Source organism: Chlorocebus sabaeus, chromosome 2 (assembly GCF_047675955.1).
Source record: "Chlorocebus sabaeus isolate Y175 chromosome 2, mChlSab1.0.hap1, whole genome shotgun sequence".
NCBI lineage: Eukaryota > Metazoa > Chordata > Mammalia > Primates > Cercopithecidae > Chlorocebus > Chlorocebus sabaeus.
This window is the reverse complement of record NC_132905.1, coordinates 14,151,756-14,157,405: the sequence shown is the minus strand read 5'-3', so window position 1 is coordinate 14,157,405 and position 5,650 is coordinate 14,151,756. Positions and strand designations below refer to the sequence as shown.

At 46.8% G+C, this 5,650-nt stretch overlaps 1 non-coding gene across 1 annotated transcript; it reads left to right on the top strand.

Moving 5' to 3' along the window:
* The first annotated feature begins 278 nt into the window (after positions 1-278).
* On the top strand, positions 279-385 carry LOC119618743 (U6 spliceosomal RNA). The gene has a single exon (XR_005235103.1). It is a non-coding gene; the product is annotated as a U6 spliceosomal RNA (small nuclear RNA).
* The last annotated feature ends 5,265 nt before the right edge of the window (positions 386-5,650 follow it).

Here is a 5,650-nt window from a genome sequence, read left to right as displayed (position 1 = left end):
TGGCATGAACCCGGGAGGCGGAGCTTGCAGTGAGCCGAGATAATGGCACTGTACTCCAGGCTGGGTGACAGAGTGAGACTCCGTCTCAATAAATAAAAATTTTAAAAAAAGCTTATAGAGAAAGAAGCCATCTTTCTTCCCCGCCCTGCTCCCGTCCTCTGAAGCAGCCAGCTTCTTGGATCTCTCAGAGACAGATATTATCTTATTTACTTCTGCACGAAAGGCAGCCTATTACATATGCTGTTCACCTGATATATTTTTTTAAGAGATGAAGTCCTGCGCTCGCTTTGGCAGCATATACACTAAATTTGGAATGATACAGAGAACATTAGCATGGCCCTTGTGCAAGGATGACACACAAATTCATAAAGCATTCCATATTTTTAATTTAAAAGAAAGAAAAAGTGATGGAGTCTTCTCTGTCACCCAGGCTGGAGTGCAGTGGCATGATCATAGTTAACTGCAGTCTCCAACTCCTGGGCTCAAGGGATCCTTCCACCTCAGCCTCCCAAGTAGCTGGGACTACAGGTGTGTGCCACCATGCCCAACTAATTATTAATTTTGTTGTCGTTGACACAGTCTTGCCATCTTGCCCAGGCTGGTCTTGAACTCCTGGGCTCATCTGGTCCTCCTGCCTTGGCCTCTCAAAATGCTGGGATTATAGCCATGAGCCACTGCACCCAGCCCACTTGATTTTTTTTTTAAAACACCTGTTTTGTTTGTTTGTTTGTTTTTGTTTTTTTTTAGATGGAGTTTTGCTCTTGTTGCCCAGGCTGGAGTGCAATGGTGCGATCTTGGTTCACTGCAACCTCCGCCTCCCGGGTTCAAGTGATTCTCCTGCCTCAGCCTCCCAAGTAGCTGGGATTACAGGCACCTGCCACCACGCCCAGCTAAATTTGTATTTTTAGTAGAGACAAGGTTTCTCCATGTTGATCAGGCTGGTCTCCAACTCCCGACCTCAGGTGATCCTCCCGCCTCGGCCTCCCAAAAGTGCTGGGATTACAGGCATGAGCCACCGCGCCCGGCAACACCTGATATTTTTTTCAGTTAAAAATATATGAGTTCAGACTGGGCATATATAACTCTCAAACTGGAGTTCGAGACCAGCCTGGCCAACATGGTGAAACTCCATCTCTACTAAAAATACAAAAATTACCCTGGTGTGGTGGCTCACGCCTGTAATTCCAGCTACTCGGGAGGCTGAGGCATGAGAATCACTTGAACCTGGGAAGCAGAGGCTGCAGTGAGCCAAGATCATCCCACTGCACTCCAGCCTGGGCAACAGAGCAAGACTCTGCCTCCAAAAAAAAAAAATTATACATATATGTGTGTGTACATATATATATACACACACACACGTGTGTGTGTATATATATATATGAGTTCATTCATTTCATTCAGCTAATAATTACTGAACCAGACCCTGTTCTTGGTGCTCAGGTCATAGCAGCGGACAGATGAAGTTCCTGCCTGTGCGGAGCTGTCTAGAGCACAGAGTGAATGTTTTAGGTTTTGCAGACTTCAATAGCAAGGATGTTGTCAGTACTCATATAACAAGATAAAACAAATTTCCACAAAATGTTTATGGACAATATTTAAATTATGATAATATTTGAGTACACTTTTGTTTTTCCTTTTTTTATTTAATTTTTTTTTTTTTTTTTGAGGCAGGGTCTCCCATTGTCACCCAGGCTGGATTGCAGTGGTGCAACATCGGCTCACTGCAGCCTCGATTTCCCAGGTTCAAGCAATCCTCCCACCTCAGCCTCCGGAGCAGCTGGGACTATAGGTACACACCACTACACCTGGCTAATTTTTGTATTTATTTTTTGGTAAAGGCGGGGTTTTGCCATGTTGGCTAGGCTGATCTCAAACTTCTGAACTCAAGCGATCCACCCTTCTTGGCCTCCCAAAGTGCTGGGATTACAGGTGTGAGCCACCATGCCCAACCTGTTTGTTTCTGAAATATAAATAATCGAGATAGGGTCTTGATACATTGCCCAGGCTGGTCTGGAACTCCAGGACTCAACTGATCCTCCCGCCTTGGCCTCCCAAAGTGCTGGGATTACAGGTGTGAGGCACTGGGCCCAGCCAGTTTTTTTTTTGTAAGCATGAATTATTATTATTATTATTATTTCAAGACAGAATCTCTGTTGTCCAGGCTGGAGTTCGATGGCACAATCACCGCTCATAGCACCCTTGACCTCCTGGGCTCAAGTGATACTCCCACCTCAGCCTCCCAAGTAGCTGGGACTACAGGTGCACGCCGCCATGCCCGGCTGAGTTTTGTATTTTTTGTAGAGATGAGACTTTGCCATTTTACCCAGGCTAGTCTCAAATTCCTGGGCTCAAACAATCCGCCTGCCTCACCTTCCAAAGTGCTGGGATTACAGGCATGAACCACGAGGTCCCGCAAGCATGGAATTTTGAAGGTTTACATATTGCCTTAATTGAGGTTCCAAGTTAGTGTTATCTATCATTAAATCGGTTGCAGTGTTCATCTGTAGAAGCTACTCTTAGCTCAAGGACCATATAAGAAACAAACCTTGGTCAGATTTGGCCTGAGGGCTGTAGTTTGGCAACCTCTGGTCTAAAGGGAAATCAACAAAATAAGTGAAACATACACCATGCCAAATTGTGAGCGAAGTGGAGAAAAACTAAGCAGCAAGAGGGTAAGGAGTGCCAGAGGGAAAGGGAGGAGAGGGGGATGAAATGGTGGCCTGGGAGGCTTTGCTGCGATGGGGGGTGAGCCCTGTGGCTATCTGTGAGAAGAGCTGGGAGAAGACAGGGAACACCAGATGCAAGGTCCCCAAAGCAGGAGCTGGCTGATGTGGTTCCCCTGTAGCCGGAGCCTTGCGGGCAGTAGTGAGTATGGGGGCTAGGGTGGGGAGCTCCAATGGTCACAGGGGGCCAATCTTGTAGGACCTTGTTGTGGGCCACGGTGAAGGCTCTGGCTTTTCCTACAAGAGATCCGGGATGGGGGAGGGTTTATGTACCCACAGAAAGGCATCAACTTTTTTTTTTTTTTTTTTTTTTTGAGATGGAGTCTCGCTCTGTCACCCAGGCTGGAGTGCAGTGGTGCAATCTTGGCTCGGTGCAACCTCCACCTCCTGGGCTCAAGCAATTCTCCTGTCTCAGCCTCCCAAGTAACTGGGATTACAGGTGCCTGCTGCCACGCCCAGTTAATTTTTTGTATTTTTAGTGGAGACAGGGTTTCACCACATTGGCCAGGCTACTCTCAAACTCCTGACCTCAAGTGATCCATTCACTTTGGCCTCCCAAAGTACTGGGATTACAGGCATGCGCAACCACGCCCAGCTAATTTTGTATTTTTAGTAGAGATGGGGTTTCTCTATGTTGGTCAGGCTGGTCTTGAACTCCCAACCTCAGGTGATCCATCCGCCTTGGCCTCCCAAAGTGTAGGGATTACAGGTGTGAGCCACCATGCCCGGCCAGGCATCAACATCTTTTTTTTTTTTTTTTGAGACGGAGTCTTGCTCTGTTGCCCAGGCTGGGGTGCAGTGGTGTGATCTCAGCTCACTGCAAGCTCCACATCCCGGGTTCACGCCATTCTCCTGCCTCAGCCTCCCGAGTAGTTGGGACTACAGGCGCCTGCCACCACACCCAGCTCATTTTTTTTTTTTTTTTTTTTTTTTTGTATTTTTTAGTACAGATGGGGTTTCACCATGTTAGCCAGGATGGTCTTGATCTCCTGACCTCATGATCCGCCCACCTCAGCGTCCCAAAGTGCAGGGATTACAGGTATGAGCCACCAGGCCTGGCCGGGCATCAACATTTTAACAGCTGTAAAAAATTCTATTGATGGACCAGTTTTACACTCGACAGTTCCTCTATCATGGACGACTTTTTGCTACCCTATTAAAAATTAATCCAATTGTCCAGATTCATGGCTCACACCCGAATTCCAATACTTTGTGGGCGATAGTGAGTATGGGGGCTAGGGTGGGGAGCTCAAATGGCCACAGGGGGCCAATCCTGTAGGACCATGTCGATGCAGGAGGCTCACCTCAGGGGTGTCCCTATAGCATCCCAAATTTGTATTATAGGCTCCTGCACACAGGCCGAGGCCATGTGGGGACCAGTGAATACATTACCCATCTGCCCCGAAAAGGAAAAGTTCTGGGCACCTATAGTCCCAGCTACTTGGGAGGCTGAGGTGGGAGGATCACTTGAGTCCAGGAGGTCAAGGGTGCTGTGAATGGTGATTGTGCCATCAAACTCCAGCCTGGACAACAGAGATTCTGTCTTGAAATAATAACAACAATAATTCATGCTTACAAAAAAAAAACTGGCTGGGCCCAGAGCCTCACACCTGTAATCCCAGCACTTTGGGAGGCCAAGGCGGGGGGATCAGTTGAGGAGGGAGGATTGCTTGAGCCTAGGAGTTCAAGATCAGCCTGGGCAATATAGCGAGACCTCATCTCTAAATAATAATAATAATGCCAATAATACTTGTAAATGATAAAAAATAAAATCAAGACATGGGAAAGGATATTTAGTAAAGAATCTTCCTTACACCCCTGCTGACAGCTACCAGCTACTCCTCAGAGACAGGCACATTACCCTCTCTCCAGAGATGGTTTATATGTCTCTAAGAAATACCTGTATAATGGTGTTTTACACCTTGTTTTTTTTTTTGTTTTTTTTGTTGTTTTTTTTGAGACAAAGTCGTTGCCCAGGCTGGAGTGCAGTGGCGCAATCTCGGATTACTGCAACCTCCACCTCTCAGGTTCGAGCCATTCTGCCTCAGCCTCCCAAGTAGCTGGGATTACAGGCGCACACCACCGCGCCCGGGTAATTTTTTTCTATTTTTAGTAGTGACGGGGTTTTGCCATGTTGGCCAGGCTGGTCTTGAATGCCTGACCTCAGGTGATCCACTTGCTCATCCTCCCAAAGTGCTGGGATTACAGGGGTGAGCCACCGAGCCCAGCTTGTACCTTGCTTTTTAGCACTTAGTATCTTGATATGATTTCATTACATCCAGAGCTTTTTCCTTCTTTTCAGGGCAGATGGGTAATGTATTCCCCACATGGTCTCAGCCTGTGTGCAGGAGCCTAGAATACAACTGTGGGATGCTATAGGGACATCCCTGAGGTGAGCCTCCTGCATCGATCCTGGCACCCAGCAGGTGTTCAGTAATAGGAATGAAAAGGCTAGCTGTAATCCTAGTACTTTGGGAGGATTAGGTGGGAGGTTCGCTTCAGCCCTGGAGTTTGAGACTAGCCTGGGCAACATAGTGAGACCCTCGTCTCTAATTTTTAAAATTATTTTTAAAAAATACAAATTTTAAAAGGCTTGTATAGCTTATCTTGGAGCCTCCACCTGTGGGTCATGCCCAACAGACTTAGACCTTGACCCAGAAACTTCCCTTGGAAGCAATTTGTATTCTGAAATAGTGACTTCACAGAGGGCTTATTGGGTAAGGCCCATGGCTGAATCATTATTTGTTTTTAGGCAAGTGGGAGACATCGGAAGAGGTTAAATCCAGGATGAGGTTGGCAGTAGAGTATTGACTCATTCATTGAACTTTCTGTAGACAATGTCTTTGTCCTGGTCAAGATTAACTTTCCAACTCCTGATCAGTTCATTCACTGATAATGATCTAATCAACAGGGGCCAGCAGCCTAAT